We start from the raw sequence: 20,355 nt of genomic DNA on the forward strand, positions 1-20,355 counted from the left end.
CCTGCTATGCTTCAATATGATCACCTGATATGCTTCAATATGATCACCTGCTATGCTACAATATGATCACCTGCTATGCTTCAATATGATCACCTGCTATGCTACAATATGATCACCTGCTATGCTTCAATATGATCACCTGCTATGCTTCAATATGATTATGACTTGAAAAAATACAGCCCATACTGGCCCTTATCAGAACCAAAAAAAAAAAACACTGCTCTTTATCAGGAAATACCTCACTGAGCTAATAAGCATCTATTAGTATGAAGCCCTGGCTGGTTTGGGCTTCACAGACCAAATAAAAGCTCCCATAGAGAATGATTGGTCAACTAGGCTCCAGTCTTAATACAGTAAAAGTCCAAAAATCCGGATGCCAGAAATCCGGACCAACCGAGAATCCGGACTTTAAGGAAATTCTTTTTTTTTTTTTAGCGGGCTTTTGTGCATGCGTGAGTGCCACAGCGACAACAAGTGACCATGCGGTCGCCACTTTAAAAAGAGCAATCAAACTGTGACAATGTATGTAATTTTGAGTCCTACTCTTTTCATTTACAGAGTACTGTACTGTACAAGCCCATAATAATGGCTCCTAAAGTAGATAAACTTCGTTGTGTGAAGAGAAAGAAGAACACGTTGAAACTGAGTGACAAACTTGAAATAATTAAGAAACTAGAACATGATGTGAGCAATACTGTTCTAATGGAAACATACGACATTGGAAAGTCTACAATTTATGATATAAAAGAGGCAAAGAATAAAATTCTAGAATTCACAGCTTTTTCCTTAAAACTGCTCGTTTTGATAAATGAAGCATGCTATATTTGCTAATGAATAAACTATCAAAATGTACCTGTTCACCTCTTCTTTATTCCTCCTTAAATTTGAATTTTAAAAGTACTGCCTGAGAATCCGGAAAATCCGAAAATCCGGACCAACCCAATCCCCAAGCAGTCTGGAATTTTGGACTTCTACTGTAGAGTCCATCTAATCTAACCTAATTACTGATCAATGCCCAGTCCTAATGGGATTTTATTTAAATGGCCCAAATTATTATGAGTCCAAGCTCCAATTGTCTTCAACTGTAATGGATCCCAGACCTAATGGATTTCTATCTGAAAAGGCACCATTTCTACTGGCTGTGTTAATTTAAATTAATGCAGGATTTGGACTGGGGCCTATTTCATCTGCACCCCTCATATACTATTAAAAAGGTCATAAGGGCATCTTTTATAAAAGTTAAATACCATTCCATAGGTTGTATCTTCATCCTTCAGCTGACATACATGTACCAATAAAATGGGATTGCACAAGTATGGTTTGTTCCATTTGAAAATTATCTTTAGTAATTAATTTGTAATGTAATATAGCATGTACAGTTTAAAATTATGGACTGATCTTATACAATCAATTTGCTCTTGATTCACTAAAACTGTAAAAAAACAAAACAAATAGGACTACAGTGAATATTCAAAGAAAATTAAAATATTTGAAATATGATGAGAGGGATTTTACAGTCAAGTACACCAACCGTACATTTCATGTATGGAAAAGTCTGCTCTCTCATGTGGATGTGAAGGTGATTCTTTAGATTTCTATTCTGAGTAAATAGCTGAGAGCAGTGGGGACAAGAATAAGGTTTCTCTCCAGTGTGAGTTCGCATGTGCCTGATGAGGTCATGTCTTCTGTTGGTATTGTAGCTACAGTTTTGACACTGGAAGCGCTTGGTACTGGAGAAGTCATCTTCTGTTCTCACCTCAGGCACCTCACCAGGCTCCATAACCATCTGTTGGAGACTGTAAGCATCAGCCTGGCACTAAGTACAATAATCACTGTTTCTGCCTGCTAACTCCCCAAGTAATTTATCTAATTCTAAACTATGAGGTCTGCCCAAAAAGAAACCAAACTTTTTAAATAGTGCGCCAACGAGCCGGCGCAGCGTGCTCGCAACAGGAGCACTGTGTAGTGGTGACCTTGACCTTTAGTCTAACACTAGTCGCATCACGCACATCAATTAGTCATCAAACTACATGTGCTAGAGTGAGCGTGTGTTTAGTGCACTTGGCAATTTGTTGCAAGTTGAACAATGAAGGATCTTGAAGAGCAATGTGTTCGCGTGAAATTCTGATTCAAATTGGGAAAAACTTTTAAGGAGACTTTTCAAATGTTGCAACAGGCTTATGGGGAGGATTGTTTGAGCCATCCGCAATATCAAGTGTGGTACCAGCATTTCAAAAGGGGAAGAACATCCACCGAAGATGATCCCAAGTCTGGACGTCAGAGTCGCTCTGATGTGGAGGTGAAGTTGATTGTCATTTTTGATTGGAAGGGCGTCGTTCATCATGAGTTTGTTCCACATGGTCAGACAGTCAATAAAGAGTTTTACTGAAGTGTTTGAGGGAGGCAGTGCGAAGGAAGAGGCCTGAGGAATGGACAAACAAGACCTGGATGCTGCACTATGACAATGCACCTGCTCTCGCGTCGCTCCTTATCTGTGCCTTTTTGGTGAAGCACGAGACGACTATCATCCCCCAGCTGCCCTACTCTCCATATTTGGCCCCTGTGGACTTTTTTTTTCCCAAAGTTGAAATCCACCCTGAAAGGTGGCCGATTTCAGACGATAGAAGAGATAGAGGAAAATTTGCTACGAGACTTATACACCATCCCTCAAAACATGTTCCAGAACTGGAAAAAAATGTCTTTTTTGAAAAGTTTGGTTTCTTTTTGGACAGACCTCGTATATGTAAGTTTTTCCTTATAAACACATAAAGACCACCGCCAAAAAGCCCTTTTATTCTCAACAGTCCTAATGATGGCCACAGATACATGTTTAACAAATTGATTTCTAATAACATGTACAGTCAACCCTCACTTTACGTGGTAAATTCAACCCACAGGGTACCGCGGAAAGTGAGAAACGCGTAAAGTGAACATAACATAACATGTGGGATTAATTGAAATAGAGACTGGCCCAAACTCCACTTTTTGACGACACACAACTATGTTTAAGTAAAAATTTTATCTTAACTTAATGATGGTATGCACACACAATTAATATAGAAGAGGTTAGGTTAGGAAAAATAAAGGTTAAGTTAGGAAAAATAAAGGTTAGGTTAGGAAAACTAAAAGTTAGGTTTAACACTTACGTTAGTAGAAGAGATGGGTCGGCATACGGGGATGGAGGCTGGTTCCGAGGCAGAGGGCAGGCTACTGGCCCTCAGGTGAGTCACCATCACTGTCATCCACACTTGTCAGGGCCTCCCTGACAAATCCCTCAAAGTCATCATCACTGTCTCTACCTCTGTCACTATCACTGGCTTGGGCTGGCTGTGGTGGGTTGTGGTCGAAGAACTCTGTTATGCTTTGCTGACGGCTGGTGTTTATGTTGTCATGGTAAACCTTGAAGTAGGGCTCCATAGTCTGCAACAGCTGGGTAGTGAAGATTTCATACCTGTTTGCGTCAGAGTCGTCGGAAAGGAGGAGCTTGACTTTCTCGATACACTCGATGGCACCCCTAACATTACTATGGGATAAGCGGTGTTCTTCTTGGGATGACGAACCACCTGCCTCTTCACTGACGTTATCATCATCTACCATCTCGTCAGTAGTCACATCAGGATCCCTTATCACCTCCAGGATGTCGTCGTTGGTGGTCTCGGAGAAGCCTGCAGCTGTAACACTCTGCGCAGCTTCTCTGGCAAGGTCCACTGCTACTGCAACAGTCTGAACCTCACCAGTCACAGATTGACTCTGCCTAACGGCCGGAATGCCTTGCAACACATGTCTCCATGCGTGACAAACAGTTGCTACAGACAGCTGATCCCATGCCTCCACCAAGAAGTCCACAGCTTTCTTGATGTTGAATATTCTCCAGAATTGTTTTAAAAGTACTTGTTGCTCTGCCAACTGTTGATCCTCGTCGTCTTCGCTCTTGCTATCGGTGGTGGTGTCACTCAGGTTACGCAACTCCTCCCTGGTGTTGGTGTAGTCGTTCAGGAGCTTGAATTTTTTCGTAGAGAATGCAGCTTTTACATTAGAGATTAACTCTTGGTCCATGGGCTGTAATATAGACGTAGTGTTGGGAGGGAGGAAGGAAGACCACTTTTACGTTGGGGTGACGATCTAACAGTAGGGGCAAGTGTCCTGGTGCGTTGTCCAGCAGCAGCAAAATCTTGAATGGCACATTCTGTTGCTCACAGAATTTCTTCACATCGGGAATGAAACAGTCATCAAACCAGGAGAGGGACAGTGTAGAGAACATCCACGCCTTATGTGCGGTCAGCCAGTGGACATTTAGCTTGGTCATGTCCATGCTCTTGTAGGCATGCGGCTTGCGTGCTGTGTGGATCACTGATAACTTGAGCTTACAGGTACCGGAGGCATTGGTGGTAAACAGGACGGTGATGCGCTCCTTCTGCAACTTCCGGCCCCGAATCTTGCTGGCATTCTTCACAACGAAGGTCTTGGAAGGTAGCTTTTTCCAAAAAAGACCAGATTCGTCCATGTTAAACACCTGGTCGTCGGTGTACTGTCCTTCCTCCATAATCTCACGTAAAAACGGAGGAAATTCACTAGCCGCAACACGGTCAGCACTAGCTTCTTCACCACCAATGTTGATATTGGTGATCTTGTTCCTCTTCTTAAACCTCTGTAACCACCCAGAGGAAGCATTAAAGGGTTTGGGCTCTGCAATTCCCATCTTTCGTGACACTGCAGCATACAGTTCACGTGCGTACTCCTTAACAGAGCGCGTGGCCACCGCCATGTTCCGTCACGCCTGACGCACCAAGTAGCTCACAAGTAATTTTTCCGTCTTGAGAAGCACCTGGTTGTGGAAATACTTGATCATAGAAGCACCTGTAGACTTTGTGATGCTCATGTGCTCCTTTATCTTGGCTGCATCCTTCTTTATCGTCTGGATCGTAGATTCGTACACACCATGCTGGCGCGCCAAATCAACCTGTCTTAATCCTTTCTCCAACTCTTGGATGATCTTGTACTTCACCTCGTAGCTTAAGGAATGTCGTGTCTTCTTTGGCTTAGGGCGGCTGGGTCCAGGCAAGGAAAAGTTTCTCTCTGGGGGCGGTGGTCCGGCGGAAGCCATTTTACAGAACAATGGATGCACGATTACACGGTGTGGCCTGGAGGGATGAAACTGCCGCGGCTAGGTCAAGCATCGTCTTTCCTCCCTCCCTCCCTCCCCCGGGTGGACACGTCATATTACTTTAAACCAATTACAGCTAGCAGCGGAGGGAGGTAGGGATGCATGGCCAATCACAGTCCGATACGTCATATGACGTCACTGATAACGCAACAGAGACATGCACTGCGCAACCTTACCGCGCGGCTTGCGGAGGCGGAGGCGGGAGCAGGCGGGAGGGGCAAATCTAAAAATAGCGTCGAGCCAGACACTCTCCGCGTAAAGGGGTACACGCACCGCGGAATGTGAGCATCCTGGTTTCGGCAGGGCACCGCGTAAACGTGGAAACGCGGAATGTGGGACCGCGTAAAGCGAGGGTTGACTGTACTTTTCTTAATAAGAGTGTATTCTGAGGACACAGCTTTACATAACAATCCATCCAGCTGTATCAAAGGGTACCTAACATTACAGTCAGGGAAGTGAAGACAGTTGGAAATAGTGCTGACCACACTTCCTATTTATGTACCAAGAGCTTAGTATTCAGCGAGCTGTATTCACACTGCCCTTTATGGATCAACAGGCCTATGAGACAACTTCTGGTATCTAAAAGCCAATGTGTAATCTCAGATGGATTATTGGTGTCATCTGTGGGTTAGATGTGGTATTGGGGGACCTTGCCTCCTTGGTCGGTGCAGAAAAATTATAATAATAAAATGAACAATACAGATATCAGAAAGATTCCAGCATTGCACATTTATAGGAATATCTCATCACTGTTCCTATTCCATAGATACAGGCAATTACTGTTATACGATGGGGTTAGGGACCTCAAAAGCCATTGCTAAGTAATCAATTGTATACTGTATTGATATTAATAACTTCTGGGGAAAATTAGATTCTGTTCCTGAGCCTCTGAAGAGCCCAAACAAGTTTTATATCCTGCTGCTATAATGATTAAATAATGTCTAAATAACCCATATGATTTATAAATAGACATAAAATCAATAATTTATACAAAATAATTTATTTTACCTTACATGAAAGTGTGTGTGTGTGGACTTAGCAGTTCGCCAAGTTAGATGTCACCATAACTACAGGTATATTATATTGCCTTACCACTCCTCCTACCAGGCAAAATTGTGTTATTGTTACTTTTCAACTCAAAATTTTGAGTAGATATGTGTATTTTTATTCACTTTCTTTTAATCTGTTAAATGCACAAACAAATTTTCACACAGAATGTGCCAAAAAAATTAAATTAAAGAAATAGTAATCAGAAGGTAAAAAACATGAAGTATACAATGAGGGTACACTCTGAGGGGCAGGCTAAAGGCACATGCTGAGGAGTGAGGACACCTACTGAGGGTACACATTAAGGGCACACACTGAGGGGCAGGCTAAGGGCACATGCTGAGGACACATACTGAGGGTACACATTAAGGGTACACTCTGAGGCTGCACAACGAGGACATATGCTGAGGGTACACAGAAAGGTGATCTCAAATTGGAGCCCTAATCATGTAGTGATTGTTAAAACTCAGACACATTAGCCACATGGGACAGAAATCGAAATTAATAAGAAATTTGTACCCAAATATATACAGTAAATCAAATTAAAAGAAACAAAGAATCAATTTTAAGTAATTATGTACAAAAAGAACAAAAGTTGCAAGGCATGAGTAAGTTGTCGTATATTCCTACACAGTACAGTAGTACAGGTATAGAATTAGACTGGGATTTTCTTTTGTATGACAGGTAAAGAATATAAGGAACAAGATAAATGTTACTTGCACTTTCAACAAAACAATATGGATTGGCATACCATATGCATTTGAAGGGGGAATTACAGGCCAAAGCCAAAGCTACCTGGTAACTAACAAAGCTGAGCTTAGAAAAACCAGTACAGTACTGTAGTAATTAAAAACACACCTTATATAAATGAGAATCATAAGCTAAATGGCAGTCTTAATTGTACGGTAACATCTACAACTATGGTACAAGTAGTGTAGTGTCCCAAAGTGGCACTGTGATTAAGCTTAAATAAAAGCAGCCAAGGAAGAGTTGGGCTGAAGGTCTCCCAATGGTGGCCAGGTGGAAACTGAATAGAAAATGGCAGACTGACCTGAATAAAAGAGAGCAGACAGTATGCCTTCGTGTGCTAATCTGACTTTCTGCCTCATTTACACACAATTGCAGGGTCTCAATTGTTTCTTTTACTATTGACAACACAACATACTTAAGTATATTTCTTACTTTTGATCTTTTTTCTTTTTTTTATTTCTTTATTATTATTATTATTATTATTATTATTATTATTATTATTATTATTATTATTGTTATTATTACTATTATTATTATTTTTATTATTACTACAGTGTTATTTTTTCATTATTATTATTTTTTATTATAAATTTTATTTACTATGAATCATCATCATCATCGTCGTCGTCGTCGTCGTCGCCATTATTATTATTATTAGTATTATTATTATTATTATTATTATTATTACATTTTCGCCCCCCAGGCCCTGATGTGGGTTAGTGACCTGTGCCCGGGAGGGCTAATCCCCGTAAAAAAAAAAAAAATAAAAATAAATGTTCACAGGAAAAACTCGGCTCTAAATATTATCCAAGTCATTCATGAGGCAAATGCTGTATCAAGTCCCTTTCATGTAAGGAAAGACTATGATGGTGAATGAAGGGAAATCAGTACACAGTACGGTATCCAGAGTGAATAAAAAATCAACCTTGGCTGATATTATAGTTAAGTGAGTACTGTACTGTTGTACTGTACTTATAGACTCCTCCAGTAAGCAGCTCTTTATTACAAGAGCTGCCTGGTAGTTATCCAAAATGGTTCCCTTAATATTCCACAATAAATAATGACAAACATTACCAATGAAAATTTAAAACTTTATGCAGATTGAAAGGTCAAAACTGATGAAAAGCTGAAGTACCAGACAGTCGAGAGTTGTTCCATCCCCTTTGTTCAAATTAGTCACTGCATACCCTACTCTGGTCAAGTTGTGCACTACCTACCCCATCCTGATCTGCCAATGGTAGACCTTAACATATATGCAGACATTTAAGTGTTGATGACATATCATTCCCATACCCTCTTCATATAAAATTTACAGTTATATTATTTCAAATTAAAATTCTTTTATGTTACAACATTGTAGATATTAAATGTTAAAATTTAACACTTACCAAAAGATGTAGACATGCAAGTGCTGTTGACATGTGGTTGACTTTCATATCTTGCCGGGAGGAGCTGAAGCATTAGATAAAGGCATAGTGAAAGAGGGCTTTCAAATACAGGATGAGGTGTAAACAATGGTGGAGTCACAGTCTTGGAGATGTGGTGGCCGGAACCAGAAATATCATACATACCCATAACAATCGACTTTACATATACAGTGGACACATTGCAATATGTTGTACTGTACTGTATTATCTAATGTTCAAATTGAAAATCATTATTTTCCCTTTTTCATAAACAGGTAGATTGTACCCTGATATACAAAGGGGTTGGGTTCCTGAAAATCCATTCATTAAGTGAAAAAATGTACACGATATAAAATGGTAGAGCCAATGTACTTCTGAGGGTTACATTCCAAAGGAACAAAAGTAATTGTAGTACAGTACAGTGCAGTACAGTACAGTACAATACAGTATATCAAATGGTAGAGCCCAAGTATTAGTGTACTGTACTGGGAATTATGTTACCAGGGAGGGAAAATGTTGGTCAACTGGGAGGGTTTTGCACAAAGATCAACCACTACGTATATGTCCTGTAAAAATAAAAGTAAAGAATAAATACGTTGAAAACAGTTAACATTGTACAGCTACAGTAGAGCATAAATGCATCTCTGTACACCCTGGGTGGCCTTCTTGGCCGTGTGACAGCTAAAGTTTGCATTCTTTAAAGAAAAAGGGAGTTAAATTGCAATTGTTTTTCATTAAAACAACTGTTTATATTAGTACAGTATAGATAAAGTGGTGTCAAAAAATTATCTTCAATCATTAAAGAGAATATCTTATTTTGAATAAATAAACTAAGACTGAGGACCAAGATAAGTGACCTGGATTCCCTCCTTAAACTCTGGATCAGGGAGGGAACTAGTGATTCATGAGGTGTAGTAGGCTGTTTTTAGTTTAACTCTTGACCTAAGATTTTTCATTAGCAAAATTGGAAATCATTATACAAGTCGATACCTTGAAAGACACCTGAAGTGGCTGGGTAGTAAATAAATTGCTGAATAATTGTGTCTTATGACTGACAGGCTCTGTCATGGAATGTTTAATGTCTCAAAATCTCAGAGGTAACAAATTTGAGTTCCCACTCATAAAATGTGATTTCATGCCTCAATCCTATATTTCTTTTCCACACCTGTGAACCATTTACCACTAAGGTGCAGGATGGCTGAAATCTAGAACAACACAGATTTTTCCATTATTTGCTTTAATTCATTCTAAATTATGAAACAATTATAATCTGCTATGGAGTTCTCTTTCCACAACTCAGCCCTTTACCCATCATCTCATGCAACCCATTACTATATCATCCACTAACGACACAATCAGCCTAATAACCATGTTCTCTGATCAAGCATACCGGGTATTAATTTTAGAAACTTTAAGGCTAATTTGATTTAGTTTCAGGATTGTAGTCTTGCTTTTCTGATGAACTTCAAGCAAAGTCAGACCAAATTACCCAAACATTGAAAGGAAAACACCAAGGTCTAGGACTCTCGGCTAAATCAGTAGTATAAGAGAAGTGATTCGTCATTTAGGTTAGGCAAGGCTATGCTATCAATAACCTATTTATTTGAAGTAGCCCAGAAAAAGGCTATCCTTGTCTAGGTTATGTGTCTTGTCATAGGCCAGCATTAGGCCAGGGGTTAGCAACCCAAATCCTATTAGGGATAAAACACCGAATACAGTACCTAATAAAATGTACACAAGTCAAAAGACTCTACGGCTGCTGCTGTTCCTTCCAGAAAGTAGCTTCAAATGCAAGTACTGTACTGTAGTTGACAGACAAGAAGGGAAGTTAAACTCAATTAAAGCAATTTAAGTGTGTTTAATCTAATATATTATGATGAAGGGTGTTCCTCAAGTCCAACTACCTTAAGATTATTTTCTTTCTTTTGGTGATTTCACACACTCTTGTGATTGGCTGATGATTTTGTTAGCCCTTAGGCCCCGGGTGAAGTTCCAGAACGTCCGCCTATTTTCCTGCCTTTTTTTTTATTTACAGTAAGGTATTTATTTATTTTTTTTTTGGGGGATGTTGATTTTTTTTCTCGATTTAACCCCGCGTGGGGAGTACTGCCAACAGCACCCTAACCCGGGGCTTAAGGGTTAACAGAGCGACGATTGGCCAACTACCTTATGCACTGTCATCTACCTTTGGATAAGAGAACTGAATTTACAGTGTAAACAGTAGAGTTACAGACTGCTTATGGACCCGTAATTAAATTTTGAGTATGAGAAATTTAAGGGACTGTAAGCAGTCTGTAAGTTATGGTGCCATATGTCTGCTGCTGTATGTAACTGATGATGTGTTTTGAGTATGCAGCCCTGTACTATACTGTATCCAATGTACTTTCTACTGATGCAATCTTCAAAATTTGATAAGATACAGTTTATGGAAGCTATGTGTGTAAAGAAGTCATTTACGGTGTGTCTATAGGACTAAAAATCAGTATCATGATAACTTTGGATACTGTACGGGATACTTGAATTTAAGTATTTGAACTTCATAAGGAATGTTGGTCTCATTACACCTTGATGTTGCTCAAGTTCTGTGGTTGAAAGTAAGCATGGACCCATACACACAATATTAACATTTTATTTACAGTACAAACAAAGATTCCAAAAACAGTATCATATCAAATTGGAACTCCCTAATAAGATTTCTTAGTAGAGTACAATACAGATTATGGTATGAAAACTACAACACAGTGTTACAGTAGAACTATCGCTGTTGCCAGTGAACAAGACAATAGAAATCTGAATTACCTTCACAAATGGACTTTTATCCATACAGGCTGTCCAATATGTGTAAGTTGACATTCAGTTAGCAGAATTTCACAGAATTATTAGGTAGAAGCCAGATAGGGGGTGGAAGAGGTTGGGAAATATGAGGTCTGTAGCTTATATACTGTACAGTACTGGGAACAGATAAATAAATAAGAAAACTCAGTGAATCTAAGTGATATTATGAATACAACTAAGAGTTGGTTAATATTTTTTTATGATACAGAATTTGAGAATGGAATATAGTCTGTATTTTGTTTCAGGAACACTATGAACTTGACAAGATGTCACTTGAATTATTCCATTTGGCCAGCAGTCAGCTCAAGATAAAAACACTGCTACTCAACATATTTCTAACTACATGTACAATAATATGGCACTGTACTCATTAAATGACATCCCCTCTTTAGTACACCACTTTACTTTCACTTTTAATCTACTTTCTGTAGAAGTTTAGCAATCTTCCTTTATCATCACCCAACCAATTTGCATACTGTACTTTCTTTACATTATTGTCCAGTCATTTATGAGTACGATATATAGGATATTTGTTCATGCATACACAACAAAATAAAAAAACATATCCCCTCAGACAGGAGGTAAAAATTAAACATCTATGTCATCAGTACAGTATATGTTGCTAGAGGACAAAAAATTACATAAAGAATGGTAACTGAACTATCTAGTATACAGTACATTGCATTCTTAATTAATGTAATATGTGCTGAAGAACTTCCATGTCCTTATAAATTAATAATACAGTATATTTGAACAGTGATACAGTATCTTTGTTACACTACAACTATGTTATTTATTTCCTGTTCTTCTCATTCCTGTGTTTAAACATGTGTCTGTTTAGATCACTCTTATGAGCACAACGATACTGACAATGTGGACAGGAAAATGGTTTCTCTCCTGTGTGTTTTCGAATATGAGTCTTGAGATTACACTTAACACTAAACCTTAACGGACAGTACTGACAGGAGTATGGCTTTTCTCCTGTGTGAGTTCGTAAGTGAGCTGTCAGTTTAGGTTTTTCATAAGCACGATAGGGACAATATGGACAAGCATGCTTCTTTTCAGCATTATGACTTTCAATCTGATCTTTAAAACATCTTTCTGATAACTGAAATGGATAATGTGGATGCTGAAATTGCTTTTCTCCAGTGTGTGTGGCGAAGAGAGTCTCAGTGGCTTCTGCAGGTCGAAGTGTAGTTGATGTAAGATTGCTGCTTCTCAGTCCCACCTGCAGGAGATGCTCACATTATTTACTGCTAAGAAATTTATACAGAATAAAAAAGTAGAGGAATTACCCCTGTACTCTGACATTACAGAAGCAAATTCATCAAACAAAAATGTTAATGAATAAACAGTCCAGTTTGTAACTTTAAATATGAGACACAACCATAGAATGCTGGAGTAACTGGTGACAAGTAGCCTTAAAAAATTCTTGAATATTTTAATTCTTTAATGTACAGTAAAGTAGTTGGTAAACAATGGAACATCAGCTGTCAGGGCAAAGTTGATAATCACATTACTCTGTATCTTTTTTAAATGATTGATGAGGAATCATTATTATGGGAATGCCACTTTTAGCATTTCATTTGACTAATGCCAGATGATGTTATTCAGATCAGAGGTGACATTGTACAAAAGGTTTTAGGGTTGTTTTCTTTTCAGTAAAAAATTTATTTTATGTGAAATCAGCTGATGAATACAGGTAAAAATATGCATTCTACTAAGCTGTGAACCACAGTAATATTTCTCTGTAATAAATCAGTTCTTTCCTCACCAACAACGACCCACTAACTAATTTAATAAAAACTGGCTAAACTGCTTAAACACACAGACACACACACGGTCAAAACACTTTTGACAGTGTCTTAACAGATTTAGCAAATCAGTGCCTACCACCCCATCCAATGCCCCTTATCAGCTGTAGTACTGTACACACTTATCAATGTTTGGGTTTTCAGCTCCCATGACCACTCAAGTGCAGAGCCCTTATATCAAGATTTACAAGCTGGTCACTGACTCTGCATTGTGTGTTTTTGGACAGTGAATTGCTTAATATCTGTGGACTGAAGTACTGCACCGCATTAAGTGTGGATGATGTATCACTAGACACTAAATGGGCAAATTACATCAACTCTACCACAAAAGTTTACCACTATTTCTCCCTTGACAAGTCTATCAAGTTACATCCAGCTGACCTTCCTTGGTTCACATGTCAGATTAAGACATAAGCAGCAGCAAAGCAGGGCCTTTATTTCAATGAAAAAAATTGCTACAGAGTCTTTCTTATCAAAGTAATTTGTGAAATACGAACTGCAAAGAACTCTTACTATCCAGCCAAGCTGCAACACTTGAAGCAGTAAAGCATCAGTCAGTGGTATAGTAAGTTTCAGGAACCATGCAGCTGAACAAACTACAGTAATATCCATTTTGCCACCCTATGAGCTGACGTTGCCTAGCAAGATGCTATGTGTCTCCCAGCTTACTGGTACCTACACGTCTCCTCACTCAGTGACTCAGTGACTTAGTGCAGGATTTTGAAGTTGCCAGGTGAATAGACAAACTCACCATCAATTACTTCCCACTAACATTGATATATCAGTAAAACTATTCAAGGAGTTCTTCCCAGAACTAGCCAAACCCCTCTGCTCTATAATCAGTGTTTCTCTATGACAAAGAAAATGCTCTGCTGACTGGAAGATCCCATATGTTTAAGTTTCACCAGTACCCAAGTATAAAAGTCCACAATCTTTAAACTTGTTATAAACTATTTCCAGTATCCCTATACTGTACGCAGGTCAATCTGTGAATGTTTTGTATTTGACTTATCTTCTGCAGATATTGCAGGCACCAGAGACCCTCAGCAATTAGGCAAAGAAAAGACCTCCTCTACTCACTAAGCTTTGTCAGCTTTCTAGACTTCACCTACTGCAGCCTAGAGAAATGTAACACTTTTGTGGCTCTTGCCTTCATAAACCTCACCAAAGCATTTGAATTAGCTAATCACCTTGGGACTTGAAAAGTCCCATTCCATAACCTACAAACATCTCCAGTGACTGAAACCAAGCTCTCTGGTTTCCAGGGGTTGTCAAGGAGTGAAACATGAAAACCTATCTCATGACTGAGCAGATGAGTTTGGGACAGATGACCTCCCTCCTCCCTACAGTGAAGTAAATATTTTGAATGTTGAGTCAAGAGAGGTAAGTGAGCAAATTGGTGGGAAAGGCTACAATATTTTTACCTACTTGAATTTATCACCCACTAGAGGTGGCCATGCCAAGGGAAGGAGGCCAGTGGCCAGTGGCCTGTGGCTATTTTGAAGCCCAGTACTGTGTGATTCTACAGCTTGGGATGATAGACCATTCCATAGGTCTACCACCTTCTGGATGAAGAAGTTTTTCCTTATGTTTGTTCTGCATGATAACTTCTAGTTATGTCCTCCCGTGTTGGCCCAGGTTCATGTTTTCCTTCCCTTTCTGGATTTTGAATGTTTCAATGACATCTGCCATATTATGCATTGTCTGAAAGGTTGTTAGTCCTAAGGTGCTCCATCTAGTTGCATACAGTACAGTAATTGAGATGAAATAGTTCTGGAATCTTAGTTGTTCTATGTCATACCTTTTCTAGGGATGTTAGGTCTTTCTGGAGGTAGGGTTTCCATACTTGTATACAGTAATCCAGACTGGGATGTATATTTTATAATTCCAAAACTTGGTTTGCTTTCTCACTGCTACCTCCACTTATTGAGCCACCTTTAGTGAATGATCTATCACAATGCCAAGATCTTTTTCCTTATCGAAAGTGTTATTAACAGAATAAGTGAGATTAGAGTTGCAGTATCCTAAGTGTAGGGTAATGAAAGTCTCGAGACCACTTGAACAGCTCATGTAGGTATTTCTGCATTATTGTGACATCATCTTGACTTAATACCTTCCCAAATATTTTTGTGTTGTTTGCAAACTTAAAAATGTGGCTCATTTGGCTTTATCTATTTTGTTTATGTAGATCAAAACAAGGTGGGTCCAAGGGTAAAGCCTTGTAGTACTCCACTGAGAACCTTTTTCCATTCAGAACGTACTGCATTTATTACCACTCTTTGTTGCCTGTCTTTGAGCCAGTTGTTAATCCACTTCAAAATCTTGCATGTAATGCTGTGTGCCTGGATCTTAGAGCCTAGTCGTGCATGTGGGACTTCGTCAAACGCCATGTACAACACATCCACTGGTGAGCCTTGGTCCATATATTCTGTTTCCATTTCAAGGAATGTGAGTAAGTTTGTCAGATAGGATTTTCTTTCAATGAAACCATGTTGTGATGCATTGATGAGACTGTGTTCGGTCAGGTGTTGGATGATTTTGTCCCTCAGAATATTTTCAAGGAGCTTGCATATATGTGAAGTTAGGCTGATTGGACTGTAGTTTATTGGACTGTAGTTTTCTGTTGCACCTTTCCTCCCCTCCTTGTATACTTAGGTGACGTTGGCTGATTTCCAGTCCCGAGGCGCTTTACCTTGATCCAGGGATTTCCTGAATAATAGTCTTTGAGGGATGCAAATCTCGTTTACCATCTTGGTCCATGCTCCACTCACTCCAGGGGCTTTGAATTCTTTCAAGCTGGCTATTTTCATTTTAATGATATCATCTGTAATTATTATCTTTCATGTTATCCTTTATCTTTTGTGTGGATACTGATGCAAAGTACAGTACAGTATTCATTTAAGGTATCAGCTGTTTGACTGTCATCATTCAGGGTCACCTTGCTTTCATCCTTTAGAGGGCTGACAGTATCCTTGGTTTTCATTTTACTCCTGGGATACACATAAAAGAGCATGGGATCTTTCACTACACTCTCTGTGAACAATGTATCCAGCCATCATGTACAGTATTGAGTGTTTTCCCAGGGATACTTGATGATGGTTTGTCTTCACAGCTATAAAAGGAGTTTTCATATATCTGTCTTCCATTTCTTCTGTGCTCATAACTATAAACTTAGATTCATGCTCGTCATATGCTGGAATTACCTTCAATTTTTGGTTGCTCATCTCACTCAGAATACATGATGCAATTTATCAGATTCATAAATTTGAAGGGTACATACAGTATGGTCCATTTGAGTCAAATTAAATTTGGAAAAAAAAATCATGTCAAATCTGAATCTTTTGATAATACCCTGGTAGTTTCTTTGACTTACCCAGTGTAACTACTGTATGGTATTTATGAAGTTTTAACATAAAAGATAAATTGTTTATAAGCTTATAATTACTATTAGTATTAATCATGTGGCAAAAACTGAAAGATCTATACTGTAGTCTATATTACTCTATAATATGTCCATTTTAAAAGAGAGGCCTTGAGTGTTGTGTTGTGTTCTGTGTTCACAAGACCATTGTGGTTCTGGAGTATCATGAAAAGTTAATTAACTTGCAGATTTTTTCTTGTAAAAATAGGGTTAAGTTAAACAGCAGCTTATGTGAACAGCATCTACATATAGAAACTTTATTGAAGGATCATCTTTATCCAATTACACTTATGAATGCCATTTTATTAAAGAATGTATTTTATCATGTTCATAAATAGAAACTACAGTACATTGAAACATCTTACTGTATTTGGTGCAGGAACTTCAACAATGTCCTTCCGAAGGACATTGGGGAAGTTCTCTCACTAAATATTCATGGAAGGAAGGACTCCTTTCGAGTGACTTCATTCTCTATAACACAACGTCCACCCCCGACATCCCCTCACCTCACACACATCAGCCCTCATGCTGTTACATCAGAGAAGTAGTATGTATGTGTATATGCTTGTAATTCAATGTACACTACTACTAAAGTACAGTATATCACTAGCTACTGTACTATATACCGTATACAATGGCTGTTTCTACATAATATGCACAGCACAATACTGGCATCCATACAAGGAATTTTCTTTAACATTTTATCATGCTTAAAAATATTTACTTGTTCCGGGGTCTCAGAGAGGGCAGGTCACAATATGTTAACTTTAATTTATGTATCATATCAAACAACATAAGATAAGAGAATGATATACTGCACAGCATAGCATTCAGGGATTGCTATACTAATTAATTTCTAAAATTATTCATTGGTCTAACTCTCAATGCAGGTCAAATGGTTTTCAAATCCTCTCCTCTAACAGCCCCCAATGTAAATATAACTAAAGTACGCTTTTTCTCAGCTGAGAAGAGATGCCCCGCCCACTCCTCAAAAGTTACAGCTGATTGGCTATTGCAAATCTGTCCGATTTTGTCCTGAAGTAATGATGTAGTATTTTTAAATGAGTTTATTCATAATCGTTGGAATGACCGTTTCTGACGAGAAAGATATTTAGCTAAATTATATAACGATACAAACATTCATTAATTCAAACATAAGCACGTAGGAAATTTATCAGAAGTATTATACATGAATTAACTGTTAAACTCTGGTAGTAAATTCCCGCTTTCAGAGGATGCATTTAATATATACTTATTTTTACCCACAATAAGGCATACTATGACAAATTACATATCAGTAATACTACATTATGCAAAAACTAACATTCTAAAATATCAGAATCACATTGAAATATTACACGGATGTTAGCAGAGGCGGGAAAAATATTAAGTTGTTCGCAGTCATATTTCCCGCCTCTGCTAACATCCGTGTAATATTTCAATGTGATTCTGATATTTTAGAATGTTAGTTTTTGCATAATGTAGTATTACTGATATGTAATTTGTCTTACTATGCCTTATTGTGGCTAAAAATAAGTACAGTACTACAATATATATTAAAGGCATCCTCCGAAAGCGTGAATTTGCTACCAGAGTGTATTAGCACCTTAGTCTTTATAAAAAAATTTTACAGGGATTAGTCCACCCGGGCACAGGTCACTGACCCACATCAGGGCCTGGAGAGCAAAGATGTAATAATAATAATAATAAAAATAATAATAATAATAATAATAATAATAATAATAATAATAATAATAATAATAATAATAAAAATAATAATAATAATAATAATAATAATAATAATAATAATAATAATAAAAATAAAAATAATAATAATAATAATAATTAATATAAATAATAAATCATAATAAATAAAATTTATACAGTACTAAAAATAAATAAACAAATAAAAATAAAATAATGATAATAATAACACTAATAATAATAATAATAATAATAATAATAATAATAATAATAATAATAATAATAATAAAGAACTATAAAGAAATACAAAAATTAAATAAAGATTAAGAGTGAGAAACAATATACTGTATGTTGTGTTGTCAATGGTAAGAGAAACAATTGAGACCCTGCAATTGTGTGTAAATGAGGCAGAAAGTCAGATCAGCAACCTGGAACTTGGTCAAATTTTTTGTGATGCCATATGGCAGCAGGGTCTATCATTAGACAATACATGTGGGGTAATACATTAAGCTAATATAATCATATCACCCCCTGTATATTTTCACTAGCTATGAGGTGACACGGTCACATCACGTGATGGGTAAGTTCCACCTTTGAGGTGGGGCCCTAAAATGCTCGGTCAGATATTACAAACTGGCTAGCCTGGGCATTATCACTCCAACTCTCACACAAACCAGACACATTTAGTTGAGCTAATCTAAGATAGCCTCAGTCCTTATTTAACACTCATAGCGACAGTGGTTAAATTACGGTGATATACACTTGGAACTGTATATAATATATTTTCCTAAATAAAAGAAGAAAAGGACAAGTTGGGTTTTGCTACTAAAACCCAATAAACTTTCACATGTTCCAAATCCATTAACTCATCAAGAATCAATGGTTAAGGGCCAGAACAAGAGTTTAACAGTTAATTCATGTATAATACTTCTGATAAACTTCCTACGTGTTTATGTTTGAAATAATGAATGTAATGTATCTTTTTTATAATTTAGCTAAATATCTTTCTCGTCAGAAATGGTCATTCCAAAGATTATGAATAAACTCATTTAGAAATACATCATTACTTCAAGATGAAATCGGACAGGTTTGCAACAGCCAATCAGCTGTAACTCTTGAGAAGTGGGAAAAAATGCACTACAGGTATAACCATTACACGTGTGGCCCATTGGAATTAAAAACCATCATAAGAACTGGGCTTATTCGGATTGGGACCCTTTTCACTAGTATCACATTATCATCTTATTTCAACACCAATAACAAGAGATATACAGGTAGTGTATTAACTTTCATTATTTGTTTTAGCTAAAAATGGTATACCTTAAATGCCAAAGCTTTTCACATCTCATCTACATTGAATACAAAATAATGAATCATAAGAAATTCAAAGTACTATACTGTACAGTAAACCCACTCAATAGGGGATACAGTATTCCCAATGAGGGACATCTTTTGGTCTGGTACAATATAATTAGCAAACTCAGCAGGTAAAATCTGTCGGGATTTACAGATCTCCTAATGACCTAGCCACCATTAGGTCTAATTATTATTTAAGGGGACTGATTAGCCCAAATCTAACTTGAAAACAGAACAATGAAACTAAAGCCTAGACACCTAGCAGTTGGCTAAACTCAAACTGGATCAACAGCAAGTGGTAAATAACTCACACTTGCTAAATGAAAATACCACTTAGAATTGTGTGCCATTAGCCAATATTTGTTTCAAGTCCTGTGAATTAGAGGAAAACTGCACATAATTCCTGATATGAAACACTGCCAAGCAGGTAGGTGTCTGCCCAACTTGGTAAAGCAGCTGAAACTGAGACTAAGACTAAAATGATGGTTCATGACTGAGCCTATGACAGGTGTCATGCAAACAAGCCAATGTGGCATCTTAATAAGTAGCCTTCTACCTTAGATGGTGCGGGTATTCTCAAAATAGTTCTTTTTAGATTCTGTTATGCTGGGTGGTATAACTAATTAGTGAATCGGTCCTTACCCTTAATGTTTAGGGCTGACCTGATATTAAAACCATAAAATTTATGGGTAAATACTGTACAGTGCATGAATCACCTGGTCTAGACTTTGTCACTAATGGGATTTCATCATCCCACTGTGTCATAATCTTAACTTATTTAAAAGTAAAAACAGTGACGGGATCCTGGCTTCATGCTGGATTCCTGGACACTCATGATGTGTTCAGTGGAAAAAAAAT

This window comes from Homarus americanus, unplaced genomic scaffold, assembly GCF_018991925.1.
Source record: "Homarus americanus isolate GMGI-L3 unplaced genomic scaffold, GMGI_Hamer_2.0 scaffold25827, whole genome shotgun sequence".
Lineage (NCBI taxonomy): Eukaryota > Metazoa > Arthropoda > Malacostraca > Decapoda > Nephropidae > Homarus > Homarus americanus.